Genomic DNA, 26,297 nt, shown 5'->3' with positions numbered 1-26,297 from the left:
AAAAGTATTCCCCTGGCTAAAAATCCTACTCAAAAGATCCAAAGCTTTTCTCTTTACTTTAGCAATAGTGACTTTCAGGCTCATTACTGATGGGAATCTGAGCAGGTAAATATAGACAGCTTTGTTCACTGTAAGAAATCTTATCTATACATTATATTCATTACCCATAAAAGCTGTTCTTTGCATGATGTACTTTTGAAAATTTCTAATAACTTTTATAATTTCTTTAATTATAGTGATTTGACTGTTTTGAACTCTGACAAGTTAAGGGCTACAGAATAGCAAAGTGTTTTTGTACAACCTCCTATGTTGTTGGCTGTTATATTTGGCTATCAGAGGTCTTCCACAGGCTTTTCATTATAACCTTTCAGAGGAAATCATACAAGTGTCGAAAAAAGTGTAAAAACACATTGGGGAAAAAGATCCAGTTCTGCCAAAGATGAATGGTTCATTTATTATTTCATCAGATGACATGTTGTTTACGTTACTGACTGGATTTGGCTTCTATCCAACATAGTTTCTATCATATGTGATTTCTTTAAAATACAATTTTCTTAGAGAGATTTAAAATTTTTTATATTATTTTTATTTACTTGAGAGCGACAAACAGAGAAAGAGGCAGTTAGAGAGAGAGAGAATGGGCGCACCAGGGCCTTCAGCCACTGCAAACGAACTCCAGATGCGTGTGCCCCCTTGTGCATCTGGCTTACTTGGGTCCTGGGGAATCGAGCCTCGAACCAGGGTCCTTAGGCTTCACAGGCAAGTGCTTAACTGCTAAGCCATCTCTCCAGCCCTTAGAGATATTTTAGATTCACAGCACAATTGAAAGAAAGGCAGTGAGGTTTGTCATATACCTCTTGCCCCTACGTACATACCACCTCCATCAACACCATCCCATACCCACAGTGCCACATTTGGTACAGGTAGAGAAGATGTGTTGACACATCACCGCCACTCAGTCAAAAGTCTGCCTTAGGATTCACTCTTCATGTCATATGTGTCCTGTTGGACAGATGTATTGACAGGCATCCTCCATGACTGTGTCACATGGAGTAGTTTGATGACACTATCCAGCCTTTGTATCATCTGTCCATTTCTCTTTCCTCTATAGTCCCTGGCAACCATTCATCTTTTTCCTGTCTACATGCTTACCTTTTCTAACTTTAAAAAAAATATTTTTAATTTTTTTAAATTTATTTATTTATTTATTTGAGAGCAACAGACACAGAGAGAAAGACAGATAGAGGGAGAGAGAGAGAATGGGCGCGCCAGGGCTTCCAGCCTCTGCAAATGAACTCCAGACGCCTGCGCCCCCTTGTGCATCTGGCTAACGTGGGACCTGGGGAACCAAGCCTCGAACCGGGGTCCTTAGGCTTCACAGGCAAGCGCTTAACCGCTAAGCCATCTCTCCAGCCCGCTAAGCCATCTCTCCAGCCCTATTTTTAAATTTTTATTTGTTAATTTGAGAGAGAGAGAGAGAGAAAGAGAGAGAGAATAAGCGTGCCAGGGCCTCCAGCCACTGAAAACGAACTCTAGACACATGTGCCACCTTGTACATCTGGCTTACGTGTGTCGTGGAGAGTTGAACTGGGATCCTTTGGCTTTTCAGGCAAATGCCTTAACCGCTAAGCCATCTCTCCATCCCCATGCTTACCTTTTCATATAAGCGTGTTTTCTTTTCAGGATGGCTTCTTTCACTTAGCGGTATGTGCCTCAAGTTTCTTTGTACCTTTTCGTGGCTTGATAACACAGCTCTCTTGAGTACTAATACTGCCTTAAAGAATATACCATGGTTTGTTTATCCATTCCCTTGCTGAAGGGCATCTTAGTTGCTTACAAATTTGGGGACGTTAAGGACAATGCTACTATAAATATTTACTTGCAAGATTGTGTGTAGAAATTAGTCTGCAGCCCAATTTAGGTAAGTATCACCCAGTGAGGCTGCTGGGTGTATGCTAAGAGGATGTTCAGTTTTCACAGGACCTAACGTATTCTTCCCTTTCCCCATCGCTACTTGCTGCTGTCAGTGTTCAGGATTGTGGCCATCCTAACAGCTATGTACTGGACTCTCACTGTTCTATTAATTTTCATTTTGCTGGTAACATATGACATAAAAATTCTGTTCATATGCTTATTTGCTACCTACATCCAGTATACATTTTAATGCAAATTTTTTTTTAAAATTTTTATTTTCTTATTTGAGAGCAACAGACAACGAGAGAAAGAGGCAGAGAGAGAGAGAGAGAGAAAGAGAGAGAGAGAGAGAGACAGAGAGAGAGAATGGGCGCGCCAGGGCCTCCAGCCACTGCAAACGAACTCCAGACACATGCGCCCCCTTGTGCATCTGGCTAACGTGGGACCTGGGGAACCGAGCCTTGAACCGGGGTCTTTAGGCTTCACAGGCAAGCGCTTAACCACTAAGCCAACTCTCCAGCCCTAATGCAAAAAGTTTAAGAAAGAGAGAGGGTGTAAAGAAAGAAGGAAGTCCTCCCGTGAGATTAAGCCACCTCCTAAGAAGCTGCCTTTTCTTGTCATTTTTTAAAAATATTTTATTTTATTTATTTGACCGAGAATGGGAGAGAGTGAGCAAGAGTGAGCAAGTGCCAGGTCCTCCAGCCACTGCAAATGAACTCCAGATGCATACGCCCCCTTGTGCATCTGGCTAACATGGGTTCTGGGGAATCAAACCTGTGTCCTTTGGCTTTGCAGGCAAACACCATGACCGCTAAGCCATCCCTCCAGCACTTTGTCATGTTTTGTTTTGTTTGTTTGTTTGTTTGTTTTTCGAAGTAGGGTCTTACTGTAGCCCAGGCTGACCTGAAATTCACAGTGTAAGTCTCAGGGTAGCCTCGAACTCATGGTGATCCTCCCACGTGCTGGGATTAAAGGCGTGCGCCACGATGCCCGGCACCTTTGTCATGATTTGTATGTAACACTGCATATGCTTCTGCACCTAGTTGCTGTAGGTGGAGTTTGTGGAAGAAAGGAGGCTGGTGGTTATTGAGAATTTCTTATGCTCAGCATTGTGCTAAGTGCTTCACAGTCATTATTTTTTAATCATAAAATTTCACTGAAGTATATGGCTTTATGATCTCTATTTAGCAGTTGAGAAAACGGAGGTAACAGGAGATCATATTAGGTCACTCACAGGGGTTGAGAACTGGGAATTGTGAGCCTATAATCTCTCTCTCTTTGTCTCCCCCTCCCTCCTTCCCTATCTCCTTCCCTGTCTCCCTCCCTCTTTGATGTCTGTATGTGTATGTAGCATGTGATGTGTGCATGTTAGACATGTGTACTGTGCGCATACATGTGCAGAGGCTGGAGAAGGACCTCAGCTGTCTTCCTCTATCACTCTTTCATTTCCATAATCTTTATACTCTACTGAAGAATCAAGTAAGAAGAAATGTAGGAAGGCAAACATTTTGGGAATCCTTTGAAGAAGTTCTTAACTATGAATGGAAACTATGTTTTTTCTGAGCATGCCCAGTTCACCTGACTTTGCTTGTCATTGTTTTCCCTTGTGTTATAGTCTGGCAAAATCACACTTAGGTAGAACATTTTTGCCATGCATGTCTGTGAGGATTCCATCCCAGAAAGTGGCTGAAAATTGAGCTTTTTCATTGATTCTGTGTGGCCTAGGTAAACTGCTTTCTATGCCAAGCCTTCGTTCTCTCATCCATAAGGCCGTAAAATTCAGTGTTACGGAGTAATGATGAAATGGATGTTCTATAAATATTTATCGAATGGATGGAATTTTCATCTTTTAACTCCCCTTTCCTCCTGTTTCCCATGGAAAAGATAGCTAGTTCACTTGGCAGGACAGAATGGGGAAAGTAAGGGAAGAGGGTTGTAAATTACATTCTTACTAATTTGCTGGTGTCTTTTTTTTTTTTTTTTTGCTCCTCATCAACTTTATTGAGCAATAATTTTATACAATTAAATGAATCTGTTTGATTGGGTGAGTTTTGATAGTTTTATATCCCTGTGAAGTCACAGCCACACTCAAGACAGAACATTTCCATTACTCTCAGCTTTCCTGTTCTACTTCTTTCCCTCTTCTTGAAAATGAGGTCTTGTTATGTTACCTGGAGTCTGACCCTGAGTCCTTGGCTCCAGTGATCTTCCTGCCTCATCCTACTGAGAGTTGGACCTATAGACACACACTATGCACCTTGCTTTCTATTTTTTTTTAATTTAAAATTTTGATTTTGTTTATGACAGAGCAAGAAAGAGAGAGCAGATTGGTATATCAAAGCCTCCAGCCATGGTAACCAAACTCCGCACATATCCACCACCTTGTGCACATGTGTAGCCTTGTGTAATCGCATTACCTTGTGCATCTGGCTTATGTGGGAACTGGAGAATCAAACATAGGTCCTTAGGCTTCACAGGAAAGTGCCTGAACCGCTAATCTATCTCTCTAGCCCCTCTGTTGCTTTTTAATACATTTATTTATTTATTTGATATAGAGAAAGAGGGAGAGGGAGAGAGACAGAGAGAGAGAGAGAGAGAGAGAGAGAGAGAGAGAGAGAGAGAGAGAGAGAGAGAGAGAATGGGCACATCAGGGCTTTCAGCCAGTATAAACGAACTCCAGTTGCATGCACCTCCTTGTGCATCTGGCTTATGTGGGTCCTGGAGAATCAAACCTGGATCCTTTGGCTTTGCAGGCAGATGCCTTAACCTTTAAGCCATCTCTCCAGCCCCTCTGTTGCTTTTTAATTGTGGTAAAATACACATGACATTGTGTGTGTGTGTGTGTGTGTGTGTGTGTGTGTGTGTACAATGATGTTTATTATTAATTCACAATATTGCAGTACCTAATATAGTAATACAAGAACTTGTTTGTTGTTTTGTTTCTGAGGTAGTGTCTTGCTCTTAGTCCAGGCTAGCCTGGAATTCGCTCTATAGTCTCAGGGCCTTGAACTCACAGAGCTCCTCCTGTCTCTCCTCTCGAGAGTGCTGGAATTAAAGACAAGTGCCACCACATCTGGCCTTTATTTTTCACCTCTAGAACTTTTGTGACATTTGAGACTAAAATTCTAAACCTATTAAGCAGTAATTTTCCATTTTTCTTCCCCACAGCTTCAAAAACCACCTTTAGTTTTTTTCTCTTTTTCGTTTTGTTTATTTATTTGAGAGAGAAAGAGGCAGATAGATAGATAGATAGATAGATAGATAGATAGATAGATAGATAGATAGATAGATGGATAGAAAGAAAGAAAGAAAGAAAGGAAGGAAGGAAGGAAGGAAGGAAGGAAGAAAGAGGGGGCTGGAGAGATGGCTTAGCGGTTAAGCACTTGCCTGTGAAGCCTAAGGACCCCGGTTCGAGGCTCAACTCCCCAGGACCCACGTTAGCCAGATGCACAAGGGGGCGCACGCATCTGGAGTTCATCTGCAGTAGCTGGAGGCCCTGGCGCGCCCATTCTCTCTCTCTCTCTCTACCTGCCTCTTTCTCTGTCTGTCGCTCTCAAATAAATAAATAAATAAAAATAATTTAAAAAATAAAAAAAGAAAAAAAAAAGAAAGAAAGATGGCTGGAGAGATGGCTTAGCAGTTAAAGCATTTGCCTGCAAAGCCAAAGGGCCCTGCTTTGATTCCCCAGGAACCACGTAAGCCAGATGCACAAGAGGAGTGCACGCATCTGGAGTTCTTTTACGGTGGCTGGAGGCCCTGGTGTGTCCGTTCTCTCTCCTTCTCTGTGTGCCTCTCTCTATCTCTTTTTCTCTCAAATAAATAAATTAATTTTAAAAAGAAAGAGAGAGAGAATGGGAGTGCCAGGGCCTCCAGCCACCACAAACAAATTCCAGACACATGCACCACCTTGTGAATCTGGCTAACGGGGTACTAGGTAATCGAACCTGGGTCCTTAGGCTTTGCAGGCAAGCGCCTTAACCACTACGTTATCTGTCCAGCCCCTCCCACCACCGCTTTTATTTTTGTGACCACGACTTGGCTACTGTAGGCCCTCATGTGGGCTGAGTCATGTCTTTGGTGTCTGGCTTCTTTCACCCAGAAAAATAGCCTCACAGGATTCATCATCGGTTGCACCTTGGAACAGGGATTGCCTTTGCTAATTCCAGTGACCTGCAGGTGCCCAATTTCTGGGTCATACTTTTGCAAGGACTCAATGACGACCCGTGTGCGGCTTAGGTGACCTCTTTCATGCCAGTACTATGGCAAATACCCACATCAATGTGTAGCAGCTTCTGGTGGTGCTCCAGCAGTTCTTGCATGGCCATGAAGAGACCTCTGTAGCAGAAGCCAACAACTTGGGCTTCTCCGCACAGCGAAGCTGCAAGTTCGGTTCATGGGGATGCTCATCTGCTGCTTAGCACGTTTCACCACACTTGCCGCAGAGCCACCAGTCAGCACCTGTCCGATGTCAAGCGCCCTGTCAAATACCAGATAGGCCCTCAGCAGCATGGAGCCTCTGCATGTGCCTGCGGTACTTGGACCTGCTGTCTGGGTGGACGAAGCCTGGGAATGCGGTGCAGTCCTGGCTGTGGTCCTTCGTCATCTCCTCGGCACTGGCTGTGTGAGGTGATACATTTCCACTTTTCAATAAAGGTCATAATTGAGAAGTAAACTTTTTTCCCATTTATTTATTTTTTTTCTTCCAAATTTTTATTAACTTCCATGATTATAAAAAATACCCCATGGGGCGGGCGTGGTGGCGCACGCCTTTAATCCCAGCACTCGGGAGGCAGAGGTAGGAGGATTGCCATGAGTTCAAGGCCACCCTGAGACTACATAGTGAATTCCAGGTCAGCCCTGACCAGAGTGAGACCCTACCTCAAAAAACCAAAAAAAAAGAAAAAAAAAAACAAAAAAACCCCAGAAACAAAAGCAGAAGCAAAAAAAAAATACCCCATGGTAATACCCTCCCTCCCCCAATTTTCCCCTTTGAAACTCCATTCTCCATCATGTTCCCTCCCCCTCTCACTCAGTCTCTCTTTTATTTTGATGTCATGATCTTTTCCTCCTCTTAGGATGGTCTTGTGTAGGTAGTGTCAGGCACTGTGAGGCCATGGATATCCAGGCCATTTTGTGTCTGGAGGGAGCATGTTGTATGGAGTCCTGCCCTTCCTTTGGCTCTTACATTCTTTCCACCACCTCTTCTGCATTAGACCCTGTGGCTTGAAGGTGTGATAGAGATATCTGAGCAGTAAACTTTTAAATCTTGCAGAATCACAGAGACTTCTTTAGGTAGTCTTCCATACCAGTAATTCTCTAATGTCACCATCATAGTGGTGACAGGCTCTCCTCTATGTGTCCCGAATCACCTTGCATCTCACTCGGTTCCTTCTCCACTCCACCTTTCCCTCCTGTCAGTCCATCTGACTGCCCTCCCTGCATTTTGATTGTTTAAGAAATATTGTGTAACGTTACAAAGATTTTCCTCTTTTTTAAATAAGTTTATCTTTTATCTATAGATTTATAATTCTACTTTCAGTTAACTTTTTTTTGGGGGGGGGAATTGAGGTAGTAGTTTCACTCTAGCCCAGGCTGAGCTGGAATTCACTGTGTAGTCTCAGAGTTGGCTCGAACTCACAGCAGTTCTCCTACCTCTGCCTCCCAAGTGCTGGAATTAAAGGCATGTGCCATCATGCCCTGCTCAGTTAACTTTAAAAAAAATATATATATTATTTATTTATTTGAGAGAGAAGAGAGAAAGATAATGGCCATGTCAGGGCCTCAAACAAACTCCAGATACATGTGCCCCTCTGTGCATCTGTGTTAAGTGGGTCCTGGGGAATTGAACCTGGGTCCTTTGGCTTTGCAGGCAAGTGCCTTAACTGCTAATCTGTCTCTCTAGCCCCCAGCTAACTTTTGAATGTGGTACGCAATAGGGTTGAAACTCATGTACCGTGCATCTCTCTTGATGTTCTTGTATCAGCAGTTGAAGAGACTTTCCTCTCCCCCACTGAATTGCCTTTACATTGTTGTTGAAAATTAATCAAATTGTGTCGATATCAATTCTGAATTCTGTCCTTTCTCCAATGCCATGCCGTCTTGGTACAGCTTATTAGTAAGTCTTTAAGTCGAGTACTGAGAGCCCTTTCATTCACTCACTTTGTCTTCTCTCCCTTCCCTGTGTTGAAAATGATTTATTTGTCTACTTTCTTTCATTTCATAAAAGTTTTAGAACCAGATTTATTTATTTATTTGAGGTATGGTCTCACTCTAGTCCAGGCTGACCTGGAATTCACTATGGGTGAATTCCCACACAGGGTGGCCTTGAACTCATGGTGATCCTCCTACCTCTGCCTCCCGAGTGCTGGGATTAAAGGTGTGCACCACCACGCCCCGCAGAACCAGATTTATTTTTAACCTTGCTGTCATTTTGGTTTAAATGATATTGAATATCTGTCACTTTGGGGGAGATTTGACATCTTAATATTGAATCTTCCCATTTGTGAACATGGTATAGAGATTTATTTAATTTCTCTGTAGTCTTGTAATTGTGATTTTTATTGGCTCCCTACTGTATACCAGCCAAAACCCAGAGTGCTTTGCATTAATCTCACATTTGCCCTAGGAACGTGTATCATGCTCTCCATGTTCAGACAGGGCAACCGAGAAAGCCACGTGGTTGATACATATTTCAGCTGGGGTTCAGAAGAGGTCTGGTCACTCTAGAAGCAGACTTCTAGAGTCTGTGGTAGCTAATACATCTAGAAATTCCATACTTACATATCTGAAGAAATTATTAGCTATGACTGAATGCTCATTTTTTTTTTTACCTCCTATCTCCCACAGCCAAAATTAAATATATGAACGAAGTGATCTGACAGAGCTATCCATGGGTGAATAGACTGCCCTTTTAGTTCACCAGCTCAAACTCACAGTGGACTTGCTCATTATTAGAAAATCATGTTAGCGATATCTCTGAAAAGCATGTTAATTAGCCTTGATATTTTTCTCTCCCATTTATTTTAACTGGATTCCATGAAGCATAAAATGTATCTGGTGCTGTCAGCATCACCTAGGAAATCACTAGGCATCTCCAGAGCTTGGAATTACTTGCTGTCCAAGTGGTGTGTTGCTCACCTGCCGCCACCGGGCTGCCCAGCGGAGCTCTCTGTACAGCAAACTCGCATTTCACTAGTAAAAGTTGGCTGGTGCGTTGGTTTGGCTTAATGGTTCTTTCCTCTTCCTTTTAAAAGACAAGAAAAATGAATGGGCTGTTTTAAAACCTCTTTTCCATCCTCTGATCTTCAGAGGGGAAAATGTTAAAAGGCAGGGTGCAGCTGTTTTATGTTGCAGTTTATAATCTAATTAAATATATTTTATCCAGATCATTATGGACTTCATTAAAGCTGGACTTCGTATAAGAAATATGATGAGTTAGATGCATGCAGAATCATCAGGGTCTCTTAAAGAAGTGCCCCGATGGGGGGGGGGGGTGGTGCAGGTGGGAAGAAAGTCCCAATCTGACCATGTGACTTAGTTGGGCATTTATTTAATTTTGGAAATTTCTTGCTTCTTGTTTTGTTTGTGTGTGTGTGTGCATGCATGCATGCACGTGTGCAGTGTTCAGAAGGATTTATAGAGAAGTTTGTTGTTTGGAGAGAGTGCAATTGGGAATGATGGGCCCTCTTCTTGGAAGCCTCCATCCTTTGAGCATTCTAATACCTGTAAGGAACACAATGTGTAAAGTAATTGGCATCATCTAGGGCAAACAGTATAGAGGTGGAATTATGTGGGTTTTTTTTTTCTGCTTTATTTTTTTCTGTGTGTCATAGAAGCATTCAGTTCTATGGCCTTCAGTGTAGCCACTAGTTATTTCTAGTATCCAAGAAAAGCCTCTAGTGTGATATTTGAAAAGGGGCACTGACTCATGTTTGTCTTTGTCGTATAAGCTGAATGTCAGAACTTGAGAGCATTTTGAACTGTTTTGGATGACCACCAGCCTCTATGTGACTTTCTCACCTGACATATTGCAAGAGGAAATTGATATTTGGCCATAGTTAACAAAATTCTTGTCATGGGTACAAACATGGGATGTCTTCTTCCTCATAATTATGTATTTTTATGAATGGAATTGTGTCTCTGATCTTGAATTTGCCCAACCGGTAAGCTGTGATCATAAATCCTAGGGGGATATGAACATACCTTCACTTGAAGTATTTAATCTGGCAGTTTCACAGTTGGTCTCAAGCACTTCTGAGTTGTTTTGCAGTAAGGAATAGTATGAACACATAATCAGATGTGCACCTCTAGAGTTGGAACACTGAACAAATGGTTAAGTTCGATAAGCCCTGGTATCTGCAGCTCACGGTTTGTTGATATACATGTACGTACCTGCAAAATCACATGAACACATCTTGAAGATGGCATTGTGGGCCGCAGATCCCACCACAATTTCTCTGTGCCCACAGTTTCATTGTAAGAATCCCAATTGCTTCCCATGATTCTTTGTGCTGTGGACTGTGGACTCAGCACTCAGAACCACCACTCCCTCCTCAGGCCTTGGTTTCCTTCCTCAGTGGTGATAAAAGATTGGAATAAGCCAGGCATAGTGGCACATGCCTTTAATCGCAGCTCTCGGGAGGCAGAGGTAGGAGGATCGCCATGAGTTCAAGGCCACCCTGAGACTCCATAGTGAATTCCAGGTCAGCCTGGGCTAGGGTGAGACCCTACCTCAAAAAAACAAAACAAAACAAAACAAAAAGATTCAAATAACTACTTGACATTACTCTAGGTGAGCAGCCATCCAATCAGCTCTGGCTTTGAGATGCTCAACTTTTTTTAAAAAAAATTCTCCTGAGGCAACATATATTTAAAAAATATTTTAAATTTTTATTTATTTTGAGAGAGAGCGAGTGAGAGAGGGAGAATGGGTATGCCAGGGCCCCCAGCAAGTGAACTCCAAATGCACTGGCCACCTTGTGTATCTGACTGTATGTGGGTACTGGGGAATTGAACCTGGGTCCTTAGGCTTTGCAGGCAAAAGCCTTAACCAGTAAGCCATCTCTCCAGTCCCAAGAAACAGGTGTTATTACTGTTTAATAAATGAGAAGAGGCTGGGAAGATGTCTCAGTGTGTACGACATGGGGATTTGAAGTCAGATCCCCAGCACCTGTGGAAAATTCTGGGCACAAGTAGAGTGTGCCTGATGTCTCAGTGTTGGAAAGGCAGAGATAGGCAGATCCTTGCAAATTGTGGCTAGTTTGTCTAGCCAAAATTTTATCCATTAATTTGACTTATTAGGGTCCATTGTTAGGACCCTATTCATAAAGTCATATCCAATACCCATGTCTTGAAGTATTTTACCTGTATTTTCTCTCATATGTTCAAAGTTTCAAGTCTTACATTGAGGCCTTTGCTTTATTTTGAATTAATTTTTGTATAAGGTGAGGCAAGGATCTGGATTCATTCTTTTACAGTGGATATCCAGATTCCCAACACCATTTGTTGAAGAGTCTTTTTTTTTTCCAGCTTAATGTTTTTATTACTTTATAATGTGTGTGTGTATGTATATATATTTGAGAGAGACAGAAGCAAGGAAAGAGGGACAGAGAGAATGGGCACACCAGGGCCTCCAGCCACTGCAAACGAACTCCAGATGCATGCGCCACCTTGTGCATCTGGCTTACGTGGGTCCTGAGGAATCAAATCTGGGTCCTTTAGCTTTGCAGGCAGGCACCTTAACCACTAAGCCATCCCTCCAGCCCATGTTTTTGTTACTTTTGTTGAGAATCAGAAGGCTGTAGCTGTGTGAATTTACTTTCTCTATTTTATACCTCTACTGGTTTAAATGAAACCCTCATCTTCTACTGAATTTTCTGTGCATAGTACTTTTTCCTTAATCTGTCTGGTGATGGTACACTGAATCTCTTTGAAATAGTAATTAACTAAAGTTTATTCTGTGAAGTGTGTGTTTGGTGAGTGGGGGCTTGGAAAGCATGGTAGGGTTCTATAGATCTTAGGGCTTTAGGTGGTATTTTGATTAGGAAAATAAAGACTTTAGATGTCATTATGGATCTAAGGAAGGTCTATTGTGAGCCTCTCTGATCTTTATTTCACAGTGAGAAGAATTCTGTCTTGTAGTTTATGGATCCACTCTCTCTATTTTGTGAAAGGCTATTGTTGATATCAACACATTTATTACTTCCCTCTAATATTAAACTGTTTTCCTTATCTTTATCTAGTTCCTTGATTTTATCTGAAAATGTGTATTTATTTATTTATTTGAGAGAGAGAAAGAGATACAGAAATAGTCAGGTAGAGAGAGAGAGAATGGGCACACCAGGGCCTCCAGCCACTGCAAATGAACTCTGGATGCGTGAGCCCCCTTGTGCATCTGTCTTACATGGGTCCTGGGGAGTTGAACCTAGATCCTTTGGTTTTGCAGGCAAGTGCCTTAACCACCAAACCATCTCTCTAGCCATGGAAAAATGTATTTTTTTTTATCATGACATAGGCCAGTATTCATTGGTGAGATATTTAAGTGATAGACGTTGACATGTTTACATGGTTCATGTAGAGTCTAAGTCCTGCCATGGTTTTGTGAGCCATTGTGTAGATGTGAAAGGAATTTCATAATTGACTTACACATTGGAAAATAGTCATTTGAACTGGGCATAGGTGTACATGCCTGAAATCCTACCACTTGTAAGGCTGAAGAAGGAAGATTTCAGGTCATTCTGGGCATCCATGCACAACAATCAATTCTAAATGGATCAAAGACCTCAATATAAGACCAGAAACTCGGTTACTACTGGAAGAAAATACAGGAGGAAATTTCCATGATACAGGAATGGCAAAAGACTTCCTGAACAAAACCCCAGTAGCACAGGATCTTAAACAATCACTCAATCAATGGGATCACATGAAACTGAAAGCTTTTTATCACAGACAAACATACTATAAGCAGAGCCAATAGATTACCCACAGAATAGGAGAAAGTATTTGCTGAATATCCAACAGACAGAGGCCTAATGTCTAGAATCTACAAAAACTCAAAAACCTAAACAGTAAAAAGTCAAACAATCCACTCAGAAAATGGGGCAAAGAACTGGACAGGCAGTTCTCAGAGGAAGAAATACAAATGGCAAACACACACTTAAGAAAATGTTCAACATCCCTAATCATCAGGGAAATGAAATTAAAGCAACTATGAGATTCCATCTTATCCCAGTAAGGATAGAAAACATCAAAAAATCAAATGAAAATAAATGCTGGCAAGGATGTGGAGAAATAGGAACCCTCATCCACTGTTGGTGGGAATGCAAGATGGTACAACCACTTTGGAAAGCAATATGGAGACTCCTAAAAAAGTTGACTATAGAGTTACCAACAGACCCAGTTATTCCCTTACTGGACATGTACCATAAAAGTTCCATGCCTCATTCAGAGAAATTTGCTCAACCATGTTTATAGCTGCTCAATTCGTAATAGCTAAGAGCTGGAATCAACAATATTTTTAATTTTTTTAAATTAATTTAATTTTATGTAAACTATAACAGGTTTTATACTCTCTTTTATCCCCTCACCTCAGCTCCCATTACCCTGGTGTCCCTCCTTAGTGGGTCTTATGGTATTCACTGTGGGGTCATAAAGGCCTCAGTCAGTTCCTATAGGGTAGCAGGGGACCTTGCCTCAGGAGATTCCTGCCCACTCTGTGGCTTTTACAGTCTTCCTGCCCCCTCTTCTGCAATGTTCCCTGAGCCATGGCAGGCCTGTTGGCAGACTGGTTTAGTGTTGAGTTCTTTGTAGCCTCTGGATTTCTGCTTTGATAGATTTTGATTGATCACCATGTCTGTCACCATTACCCTGGAGCTGGTTGTCAGACTAGCAGCAAGAGCAGTATTCATGTCACTGTGTCCTCTGCAATTTCTCCTGCACCCTGGCAGATGTGTTAGAGGTGGCTAGTCTCATGATGGGCAATCAGGTATATTCTTGACTTATCAATGGATTTTTGTTTTTCATTTTTTCTCCCATCTGTAAAATAAAGAGTGAGAGCAACTTGGGTTAAAGAGAGGTATGCAAGGAGTTTTTTTTTTTTGTTTGTTTGTTTGTTTGTTTGTGCGTGCATGTGTGTGTGTGTGTGTGTGTGTGTGTGTGTGTGTGTGTGTACGTGCACGCGCGCAAGCCCACTGTTCTTCTCCAGAGTCCAGTGAGGGCTTCTATCTCAAGTCTCAGTTTCCAAACCATGGGATTGTGACTTGGTTTCCAGCACCAGATGTGAGTTCTCTGCACTGAGTGGGTCTCACGTCCAATCAGAGAACAGTTGGTTGCCTGCATAGGCTGCGTGTCACTATTGCACAAATGTGTACTTCTTGATTGGCTGAGGGATTTTGTAGTTTGCATGTTCCCCTGCATATTCATGCTGTTGCTGACCATTTTTCTCCAGCACCTTCCGTAGGGTTTTCCAGCACTATGAGGGCTAGCCAGGTGGAAGCTAGTTTCCCTTTTCAATTCCAGCATGGTATCCCAATGTCCCGTGTCTGCAGCCTGTACTGCCTTCAGCAATGGGGTCTTACCTCTTATCTCTGGCAGGTAATCAAGTGCAAACACCATATTTTAAAAGGGTAGTCATCCATGATAATTTGAATGTATGCCTTTGTGGTGGTTTGATGCAGCTGTTCCTCTGCCATCACGGAGCTTCCCCTTGAGGTCTTTAAGCCAAAATAAACCTGTTTTTCTCACAAGCTGCTCTTGGTTGGGTGATTTCTGCCAGCAATGCAAACCTGACTGCAACAGTAAAGTTGATACCAGAAGAGTGGGTTTTTGCTGATACACACCTGACTGTGTGGCTTTTGGAGCTGATTTTCAAGAGGAATGTAGATGGATTTGAAATTTTGGCCTAAGAGACGTCTTGCAGTGCTGAATTTACAGCTTGATGGACTATTCTGGTCTGAGCTGCAAGACCTGAATGCAGTAAGAACTATGGACTGTGAGATTTGGTTTATGAAGGTGAGAAAGATCTTTGCTTGGACTGGGCTATAAGCAGTTTGTGTGAGAGGCTTGCTGTTATGCTCTTGTCCTGAGAATTTGTGAAGGTTTGCTTTGTGAAGAAATGGACTGATGTGAGCAGAAGGATATGGCACAGAAATGAAATTTTTTTGCTGAAACTTCTGCTCATTCACCTGCAATTATATGAGAGATTACAACCTTTGAAACTGCATCAGCCAACCTGCATTGGGGCAACAGGAAGAACATAGACTCTTTGAAGGGGCCTGAGTGCTCAAGGAGTGTCCTGTTCTTTAACGTCTGCTTTATTCCCCCCTGGATCAACAAATTGGCACCCTACCAGGTATTATGGAGTATGAGAAATGCAGGAAAGAGAGGGTCTTATGTTTTGGAAATGGCCATAGGCAGTGTGGAGCAGGTTTGCTGGATGCCTGCATAGAGACCTGGTGGAACCATGAGGATGGACCATGGGTTGCAGTGGGGACCCAGTGGAGTTACTGCGACCACGAGGCTGCTGCTAAGGAGATCTGCTGGCCCCAGATTTTGTTTTCTAGGACCATGAGGAGCCTAGCTGGAGGGGTGGAATTGGAACTCCAGGAATCATTCCCAGTGATACCTCCTCTAGCTAGGAGGTTAGAGACCCAAGTTCCGAGTTTACTAATGCGCCTGAGTCTGTGGGGGACGTAGATTCAAACCACCACATTCAAAACCACCACAGTGTGTAAAGATGTAAAGTTATTTATTGTAAATTGATGTATGAGTTTATAGTTCATACTACAAAGTAAATCCAAGTAATTTTTTTTATTGTAAAATATATCCCCCTTAATTTAGAGAAATACACTACGACTCAGTTCAAATTAAATTTGTGTTTAATTATTTATGGAATTATTGAATTAGAAATGAATTGGAATATTTGTTCATTTGGGGCATGTTTTCTTTTTCTTCCCCCCTCCTTTGTTTTTTCAAGGTAGGGTCTCACTCTAGTCCAGGCTGCCCTGCACTATGTAGTCTCAGGGTGGCCTCGAACTCATGATGAGCCTCCTATTTCTGCCTCCCGAGTGCTTGGATTAAAGACGTGTTCCACTATGCCTGGCTGATTTCTGTTTTTAAAAGAGACATTTTAGACTGTACAGGTTACAAGAGAGCCTCACTGGGATCCAAGAGAAAGACAAAGCCCACTGTTATGAGCATGTAAGGACCAGCATATGGTCCAGGGACAACTTAGATAAATAAGTTTGTTTTTCTTTGTGTGTGAGAGTAAAAATGCAAAGTCAAACTTTGTAAGCAAAAAACTAAGAGTAAGCTGAGTACAATGACATAGTAAGAGATTAGCAGAAGGTGTGTGTGGAACCCTAGATAAGTAGTGGAAAATACAAAAACCCCAGCTGCTCAGCAGCCGTTGTCCCAGTCCTCCCGACACTATGACTGACTGAACGGCTGCTCAGCAGTCCGGACTGAGACCTCCGCGAGACGCATCACCGATCCGAATTCATCTGCCCGATACGCTGTCCGAACGACCGAGACTCGCCTTGAAACACCGCGAACCGAGAGAAAAGTCAGAGCACGGACCCGCGCCACCAGGTTGTAAAACGTCAGAAATCTCGCAGACCGAGTCTCGCGTTGAGACTGAGTCTCGTGATACTGCGTCCCAAGTCTCGCGATATCAGGTTGTATACATGTTAGACTCGTTAGAAATATTCTTGTGTTAGTAGTGATGAATATAATTTGGTTATATATTATATTAGCTATAATATTAGTTGTGATAGTTTGGACTTGCTTGTGTGTGACTTTCATCCCAGTAAACTCCTTTGCGAGTACACCAGTGTCTGAGTATTATTGACCTTCGTGGGCGGAATCCTCTCAACCAATCATCTTTGAGAGTGCTCGCGACAGCCCACCAAGAAGATGTGTCCTTGCCCTCAGGATTCACGCAGGCCTGCAGCAGCGGCAATGCATTCTGACTGCATCTAACAGAGGGCATGTTCGGGCTTGCCTTCACCTGGGCTTGCCTTGGCAATTGTTGGTGGGAATCATGCTACAGTCCACTCTGCATGCAGGCTTTTGCCTCTGGGAGAGTCCAGTTTTCATCAGAAAGGGAAATACGCACTGCAATGGCTTTGGGCAATTGCCAGGGAAAAACTAGTCCCTTAGACAATCACTTTCTGTTATCCTTTCCTACACTTATGACACATTACTCACCATTTCCCAAGTCTGTTCATCATGAATGCTGTAATATCACATTTTAATGGTAAACAGCATTTATCAAATTATTATATAGCATCTTGCTTTTAGTCATCCCCTGTTCTTTACCACAAGTCTGTGCCCTGCAGGAAAGCACATGTGCTTATTTCTTGTCCCATCATCTGTCCAAAAGCTGAGTTATGTCCCATTGAGTTGTTCCTTGTCTTTCAGCTCGCCTACCATACTAAAATAATCATAATAATGTTGGTCCTATCCCAAGATGTAGTCTAAATATGCATACTGCCTCATTTTTCTTTAGTGGACCTTCTGGAATACCTACAGTAGTATTCAAGCATTTTGTGTTTAGAACATGTAAATGTCTCAATTTTTTATGAGAGAGAGAGGGGGGTAAAAAGAGAGAGCGAATTGGCACGCCACAGCCTCTAACACTGCAGTCAGACTCCAGATGTGTGTGCTACCTTGTGTGCATGCGTCACCTTGTACATCTGGCTTATTTGGGTTCTGGGGTGTTGAACCTGGGTCCTTAATCTTCATAGGCAAGCTTCTTAACCACTAAGCCATCTCTCCAGTGCTTAATTGATTTTTACATAGTGTGTGTTCAGGCTTTATTTGTTTAACTGAATGGAGGCAGTGCACAGGGAGACTCTGGTAGGTGATGGAATTTTTGTGTGAATTATCATAGTGTTAACTTTTTTTTGCTTATTTTTATTTACGTATTTGAGAGCTACAGACAGAGAGAGAAAGAAGCAGATAAGGAGAGAGAGAATGGGCACACCAGGACCTCCATCCACTGCAAACAAACTCCAGATGCCTGCGCCCCCTTATGCATCTGGGTCCTGGGGAATCAAGCCTCGAACCGGGGTACTTAGGCTTCACCAGCAAGTGCTTAACTGCTAAGCCATCTCTCCAGCCCAGTGTTAACTTTTTTAAAATCCCCATTGGCTAGGTTTACACTGAGGGTAGAAAATACAGCATAGTTAATACATGGATTGAATACATGTATGTGTGGCTTGTATGTATATGTTGGCATGTACTTAACTGTACATAGTTAAGTATGGAAAAAGAAATAAAGTAGATGAAAAAAGACGAAATGTTATCTAGTATGCTTTGGAAATGTGTTGGATCATTTGGGTTTTAGTTTTTACTTATAAGAATACATTTATTAAGCAGCTACTATGAAGCAGTCACTGTTCAGAGAAATGGAAGTAGCCTCAAAAAACATAGCCCAAGCTGGGCGCGGTGGCGCACGCCTTTAATCCCAGTACTCAGGAGGCAGAGGTAGGAGGATTGCTGTGAGTTTGAGGCCACCCTGAGACTACATAGTGAATTCCAGGTCTGCCTGGTCTAGAGTGAGACCCTACCTTGAAAAAAAAAAAAATGGAAAAAAGAAAAAGAAAAGAGGGGGGGGGGGAGAGAAAACATAGCCCAGTATTGTCAATCCAAGGGGATATGGAGCCAAAACTTTGACAAATAGGCAAATATAATGGTCCTGGAGATGGGAGGGAAAGATGAGTGGCACATAGAGTTCAGGAAGGTTTATAAAAATTGGACCTTGGCTTAATCTTGAAGATGAAGAAGAAAACAATTGACCAAAAGAGAGAAGAAAATGGTTTGATGTAAAGGAGACAGCATAAGAGAATGATATGTGAATTTAGCTTCAGTTTCTTCTTGGGGACAAGGAAGAGACATTTTTAACTTAAGATGTCATATTAGGTGTCTATTTTAGAACTGGCCTATTAGTAACGTTAAATCCTTTTATATAGGTATATAGTTGAACACTGCCCACGTGAGCAAAAATTCAATTACTATTGAATATTTTATGATTTAAAGTGCACAGCACATGATACTATTGTACCTACCCCTCATTGCTTCATTTACAGTTAGAAATTTATAGATGGATTAGATATGATTTCCTATTTACATTACATTTAATCAATTATTAATTTGTGATACTGGGGATTGATCTTGGGGTCTTGCATATTCTAGGCAAGTGCTATACCACTGAGTTACATCCCATGCCTAAATTAAATTTATTTTAACAGATACATAAAAACATAAAAAATTATTCACGTTAACAAGCTGACATGATGTTTGTATATATTCACTGTGTGATACTTCTTTTTTTGTTTTCCTAGGTAGGGTCTTGCTCTAGCCCAGGCTGACCTAGAATTCACTATATAGTCTTAGGGTGGCCTCAAACTCACGGCCATCCTCCTACTTCTGCTTCCCGAGTGCTGCGATTAAAGGCGTGTGCCACCATGCCTGGCTCACACTGTGTGATATTTCAATCAGATTAACCATATCTACTCAAGCATCAATTTTTTTTATAATTGAAACTTTTAGTCTGCTTTTTTGTAGCATTTTGAGATGTCTATTTCATTCTGGTTTTCTGAGTTTACCTTCCTGTGTTATAGCACGCTAGAACTTCTTGTTTCTGTATAACTGCGAAAGAGGGAACACTTCATGGATTTGTATGGCATCCATACACATGAGATATGCCAATCTTCTCTGTGTCTTTCCAGTTTTAGCTTTTCTCGCTGAAGTGAACAGGGGATGGGTTCTGAAGTGTGATTATATTTTGTATATATCTAGACAACTTGCCTCCCATCTTTCTCTAGTGAGAACACAAGCTCTGCGGTCTGGTGGCCTGAGGTCGTGTCCTCAATGTTACTCATTTGTCATAGTTCTAGAACAGATTCCTTAAGCTTTCCAATCCTCTTTCTTCCACTGTGAAGTGCACACAATTGAATCAGTCAATCTATGGTGGTGTAGAGTATTCTCTAATGTGTCACATAAGTCTCAGAAGGCAAGAGCTGTTCTTGTTGGTAATTTTGTTTACGTATGCAAATAATAACTGGAGCCCATCTATTTGGTCATCACTTTCTTCTGATAAAGATGTCATAACATCTGTTTTTTCTTTAAATATATTATATTATTTATTTATTTGAGAGAGAGAGAGAGAGAGAGAGAGAGAGAGAGAGAGAGTGAGAGAGAGCATGTTAGGGCCTCCAGCCACTGCAAACTAACTCCAGATATATGTGCCCCCTTGTGCATCTGGCTTACATGGGTTCTGGAGACTCGAACTGTGATCCTTTGGCTTTGCAGGCATACGCCTTAACCACTAAGCGATCTCTCCAGCTCACACCATGACATCTGGATTGAGCTGGTTATAACTCCATCTGAAATCACTGTGAAGGAGGGCATAATTTCTACTTCTCTTCCAGAGTCAGCAAACACAGTTTTCATGATGCCCAGTGACTCTGGCTATGAATGATTTGCTTTCTCATCTTTTACATCTCCTTGCTTAGAGAGCTTATTCATTGCTGAAAGACCTTTGGGGAAGTTTTCTGCTTATCTTATACAGGCATGTGTGCTCACATGGACATGCACCCCCTCACACTTTTTCTGTACCACCAAAAGCTTAAATGCATTTTATTTTTATTTACTTATGTGACAGAGAGGAAAGGAGAGAGAGAGAGAATGGGCACAACAGGGCCTCCAGCCACTGCAAACGAATTCCAGACGCATGTGTCACCTTGTCCTTCGGGCTAATGTGGGTCTTGGAGAATCGAACCTGGGTCCTTTGGCTTTGCAAGCAAATGCCTTAACTACTAAGTCATCCCTTCAGCCCTTAAATGTATTTTTTCTTCATGGAAAAGTTCAACCTAACTAGAAATATACCCTTCAGAACTAGAAAAATGTTAATTTCAACATATGTGAAATTTTGTCTGGTTACGTTTAGTATTGTTTTCTATTTTGAAAAGTACCTTAGGGGAAGAGAGAACAGAATATCCAATTTTGTCACTTTGTGGGATTCTCAGTTATTTAATCCCATTTCAGAGTCTGTGTTTGCTCCACCATGGAGTTCTTCAAAAACTGTACATCAAAGATAGCAAAAACACAATTATCTATCATGCCACTTGTGCAATATTTTACATTATTTTTCAACACAGGTATAAGCTTCAAATATTGATATATAACGGAGTCAATCTAGTAGAAATAACAAAATTTTAGATAGGTGAATAGAACATAAGTATCAACAAGTATGTGTATTTTCAAAATTTGTGAATATACGACTTCTTTTTCTAAGATAGGAGATTTTGGAAATGGTGTATAGATGCCTGTTGGGCGTTCTGAAAGGAAAGGGGGCTCCAGGGACCTGGCTTCTCGTCCTCTGTTCTCCCACACCAGCCCATCTCAGGAGGTTCTGGGGAGAGAGGCTCCCACCACTGGATTAATATAAGCCCAGCTAAGAGAATTTGTCCTATTGCATCCCAACACAGACCATGGTTCTCTTTGGTGAGTTTTGCATTAGTTTGGAAGTTTCTACCTGAAAACAGTGTTGAGAGGGAGTCTGGAAAAATGAAACACTCAGTCAGTGTCATTCCAGTATCAAACTGGTATTTGTGTATAAAATAAGAGCCACAACAATCCTTGTATCTATGGTCACAAAATGCAAGGAGGTGATTTGTGAATAAGCTCTGTTGGTGGGTGTCAATACCAGAAAGGTTTATTTCCAGTAGTTTTTCTATTTCTTTAACTCCCCTGCTTGGAACTAATTAAATCCGTGTGTCTAGTAAATCCACTTTAATCTTTGTATGTTAATAATATTCTGATAGTGTATGTACTGCAGGAAACATCTCAAAGAGCCCCCAATTAATGTAAACCAAACACTACAATGCATCTATTTTGAAAAGCAAATGCTCTTTCTTTTTCATGATAGGATTTTATAAAGTTGAATGGGTAAATTCAGTTTAGTATTACCCAGGAGAAATGTCTTGCTTAATTTTACATGGTTGCAGATCATGTTAACCTTAGCTGTAACTTAGACAATGGTACGGATCCACTCTGAATTAATGCTAAATGGCTTTGCCAGTGCTTGGAATACATTTTGGCTCAACTACTCTTTTTTCCTTTATCCCTTTTGATGTGGTAGCAAGACGTTGAGAACTCCCAGGGCTGGTGTATGCCTATGAAATATCATGAAAGTAGTTGACGAAAAGAATTGAACTTATGACCTTGCCTTCTTTACAACCTGATCCAATCGATTAAGCAAACTCCTATCTGCTGTTTTGCTTCTGATGGCTCTGCTCTCTGCTAGTATATGCTTGTCACCTCATGCCTCCACTGAACTGTCACCAGTTACTCCTGCCCTTTTACTCTCACACGGGATTCTTGTGCTTTAGGTGCTTTGAGGAATTTACTGAACCAGTAAGTGGAGACATAAAGACCCTGACCAGTTTCAAGTATCAGTCAGAGAAATACAGACATAGAAATAACGTGGTCCACATTTCAGAGGCTACCTCCGATCACCCTAGATGTCGTACCTATTCCTGGGGTGCCTTTCTTTTTCCTTAAACCCTATAGCTACCTTCACTAGTGTTAGCTTGGATTTGCAATCAGATCAGGCTTTGAATGCATGTTCCTTAGCTTGTGCTGCTGCTTGGTGGAACCTTTGGGAGCAGCCTGTCTGGAGGAAGTAGGCCAGTAGGGGCAGGCCTTGGAGAGTCGTGGTAGCTTCATCTCTGTGTCTGGCCTCACCCTGGAGCAGCCTCTGCCAATGCACTTCCCCCACCACGCCTGGAAGCTGCTCTTCCATGCCTCCCTTGCCACGACGGACTGAAACTTCCAGGCAGATCCATCCTCCCTTACATGGTTTCAGTCAGGTGTTGTCACAGTGATGCCAAGGTAGCTGATACAGCCATTTTGACTTTATGAGTTGGCTTTGGCAAATATCTGCTTTCTTTTTTTTTAAATTAATTAATTTATTTATTTGAGAGTGACAGAGAGGACAGAGAGAGAATGGGCGCACCAGGGCTTCCAGCCTCTGCAAACGAACTCCAGACACGTGCGCCCCCTTGTGCATCTGGCTAACTTGGGACCTGGGGAACCGAGCCTCGAACCGGGGTCCTTAGGCTTCACAGGCAAGCGCTTAACCACTAAGCCATCTCTCCAGCCCAAATATCTGCTTTCTAACATGAATTGTATAGGCAGTTTATGAGATGATGTGGATTTATGTCTGTATATGTGCCCAAGCATCTCCAGGAAGAGATAAACAGAGTATGTATCTGCACACACAGCTGTGTCAAGAAAGGGTAACCAATTGTAGTTTTAAGGATTGCTTAGTAACTCCAGTGGGAAACTTCAAATTGATACCTCTTTTGGCTGTTTGTTTTCCTTTAAAAATTTTTATCTAGGGCTGGAGAGATGGCTTAGCGGTTAAGCGCTTGCCTGTGAAGCCTAAGGACCCCGGTTCGAGGCTCGGTTCCCCAGGTCCCACGTTAGCCAGATGCACAAGGGGGCGCACGCGTCTGGAGTTCGTTTGCAGAGGCTGGAAGCCCTGGTGCGCCCATTCTCTCTCTCTCTCTGCCTTTATCTGTCTTTCTCTCTGCGTCTGTCTCTCTCAAATAAAATAAAAAAAAAATTAAAAAAAATTTTATCTATCTATCTATCTATCTATCTATCTATCTATCTATCTATCTATCTATGTGTGTGGTATACACCAGCATCTTTTGCTACTGCAAATGAACACCAAACTCATGTGCCACTTGGGGTTTGGTTTTACATGTGTACTGGGGAATTAACCAGGGCCAGCGGGCTTTGCAAGCAAGTGCCTTTAGCTGTTGAGCCAAATCTCCAGCTACTATTTGTGTCCTTTAGGATGCAAACGCCAGCTTTCCACAGTCTATGTTGTCTTCCTCAGCTTCTAACTGTGCCTGCTTCTCCTTGGCAGCAGAAAGTAAGCAAGACTCATTATAACCTTAAATAGGAAGTGCCAGAGGAGACCTGACTCTCAGATCATTCTGAGAGTTCTTCACCTAGTGTTCATACATAATAGGTATTTAAAGTGATAATATTTTACTTCCCATCTGTTTCTACTTAACAGAATTTCCATAAACGTACTTGTGTTTAATTTGTAGGACACAAAAACAAAATGCATTATGAACTCAGGCTAAGGCCCGTGCCTGTTGCAGACACTTACAGAAACCAGAGCGGGTCTGCAGGTGAAACTCAGAGCAACCCCTTCATTAGAACTGCAGCGCATGCCACCTTGTTAACCATGATGGGAGGATGTTGGCAATGGGATGATAGAATGGAAGACTCCTAGAATTTTGACATGGCAATGATTCAGAAAACCTAGTCATAACCTCTAGTCAGTATTCATGTGAGAAGTGGTTCTTAATGTCTAGCACCAGCCGCCGGGCGGGCACCTGAGAGCCTATGGGAGTAAGACTCCCGCTCCATCCACCAGGGTACTTGTTCCACCTTATGTTTTAGCCTTCCATGCAAGATTTGGTTGAGAAATAAGCTCTAATTAAGTCCTAGAATGCTGAGTAATGATCTCATTAAAAAGACCCACACCTATAGACTCAGATTACAGTGTATCTTTCTTCCTTAATTTTCTTGTGGTTTTGCAAATTCTTTGCTCTCTATCTGATGTAATGTGAAAAGCAAAAGCCATGTGGTAAGTAAATTCCAATACATTACAATGATAATACTAATATTGCCTGGCACAACCTATTATAACATTACAGCTCTGTAATTTTTATTGATTGATGAATTGATGTATATGGGGGTACACATTATATGGCACCTCTGTGGAGGTCAGATGACAACTATGTCTGTTCGATCTTCTTTGAGGCAGGGTCTCTTGCTACTATAAATAAACCGCAAGACTGTGAATGAAAGTCAGGCTGGCTGAGCTGCTAGCCTTGGGTTTTTCTTGCTCCCCTCCCATTGCCTTGGGAGCATTAGACGTCACAGAAGCATCTCACTTTACATGTCCCACGCGACACTGCAACTCTTGCTCTAATGAATAACGAACTTCTCCATCTAATGAAACAACAATGGAACGTTCAACAACCCCACAGAAAAGTCGACAAGAGATAGGGCATACTTGTGTCCCAGTAAAACAAACCAAGAGCGAGCCTTCTCAGGTGGTTCAAATGCGGAGATGACGTGAAGGAAGGGGCGGGGACAGAGCAGACACAGTGAGGCAGGCAAGAGCTGGAGCCATTCTAATCCCTGGGACTGAAGCCACAAGGAGAGAAACGGCACTCCTGGACTAGGTGAATGCTGGAGTAGGGGAGTGGGGTTTGTGACCCCAGAACTGTGACAAACACATGGGAACAGCAGGAGTGCAGAAGAAACACGCTGGGCTCTTCCCCCCTCTCATCTATCTCTTCTGCTGGTGACTCGCAGAAAGTAAGCGAGGGGTCAGCTTCCTCCTACAAAAGAAAAAACAAATGAAGGATCCTCCACTCAATTCGTAATAAAAATGGTGCAAATTGAAAACTGCACTAAGATCTCATATATTGGGCTGGAGAGATGATTTAGTGGTTAAGGCACTTGCCTGCGAAGCCTAAGGACCCAGGTTCGATTCCCTAGTACCCATGTAAGGCAGATGCGCAAGATGGCACATGCATCTGGGGTCCGTTTGCAGTGGCTGGAGGCCCTGGCCCACCCATTGTCTCTCTCAAATAAATAAAATAAAATATTTTTAAAAACTCAGGTATTACTGGTAAACTTGGCAGAGAGCAAAATGTTTTATGGCATCCAGAGTAAGTAAGGGCCCAGGGAAATGGGTATTATTCAGATAAAGGTGTGTGTGTGTGTGTGTGTGTGTAAGAAAGAGAGGGGCAGACACAGAACATCTCTCAGAATTATAGAGGCACATACCCTTCATCTTAACTATTACACTTAAAGAAATTCATCTTACAAATCATTTAGCAAATGCACAAGGCTTTTATACAATTGCAATAGAAGAAGAAATAAAGGCAGCATAAATATCCATCGATAGTAATGCTGTTGCAGTTAGTGAAATACTATGAAGCCATGCAAAAAGAATGTGAAAGCTGTTTATGTCTTCATATGAAAGTAACTTCCCTTTAAGTGGCATTGTTAGAGTACAGAGAAAATGAAATACAGTGTGTGGCACATGGCTATTTGTGTAACAAAATGTTAAAGTAATGGAATACATAAACATTTCCTTGTAGATGCACAAAATAATAACCCGAGGGATAAAACTGATGTCTTTTGATGTAGAGACCATTAGGAGAGGGCCATCTTTTTGAACTGTTTGGATTTTTATTGATAATAACAAAAATCATATGGACCAGTTGGTTGCGGTCTGACACAGCTTTCATCTGAAAATCTAATTGAGAGAAATCTCCAAA

The 26,297-nt window shown here is 42.0% G+C and overlaps 1 protein-coding gene and 1 non-coding gene across 2 annotated transcripts in view; one reads left to right on the top strand and one right to left on the bottom strand.

Moving 5' to 3' along the window:
• The window catches only part of Smyd3 (SET and MYND domain containing 3), a 619,144-nt gene that overhangs the window by 333,396 nt on the left and 259,451 nt on the right, over positions 1-26,297 (top strand). The window lies entirely within an intron of this gene.
• On the bottom strand, positions 19,567-19,668 carry LOC123458336. Its single transcript, XR_006635611.1, has one exon. It is a non-coding gene; the product is annotated as a U6 spliceosomal RNA (small nuclear RNA).

This window comes from Jaculus jaculus, chromosome 1, assembly GCF_020740685.1.
Source record: "Jaculus jaculus isolate mJacJac1 chromosome 1, mJacJac1.mat.Y.cur, whole genome shotgun sequence".
NCBI lineage: Eukaryota > Metazoa > Chordata > Mammalia > Rodentia > Dipodidae > Jaculus > Jaculus jaculus.
This window is presented reverse-complemented; position numbering and strand designations above follow the sequence as displayed.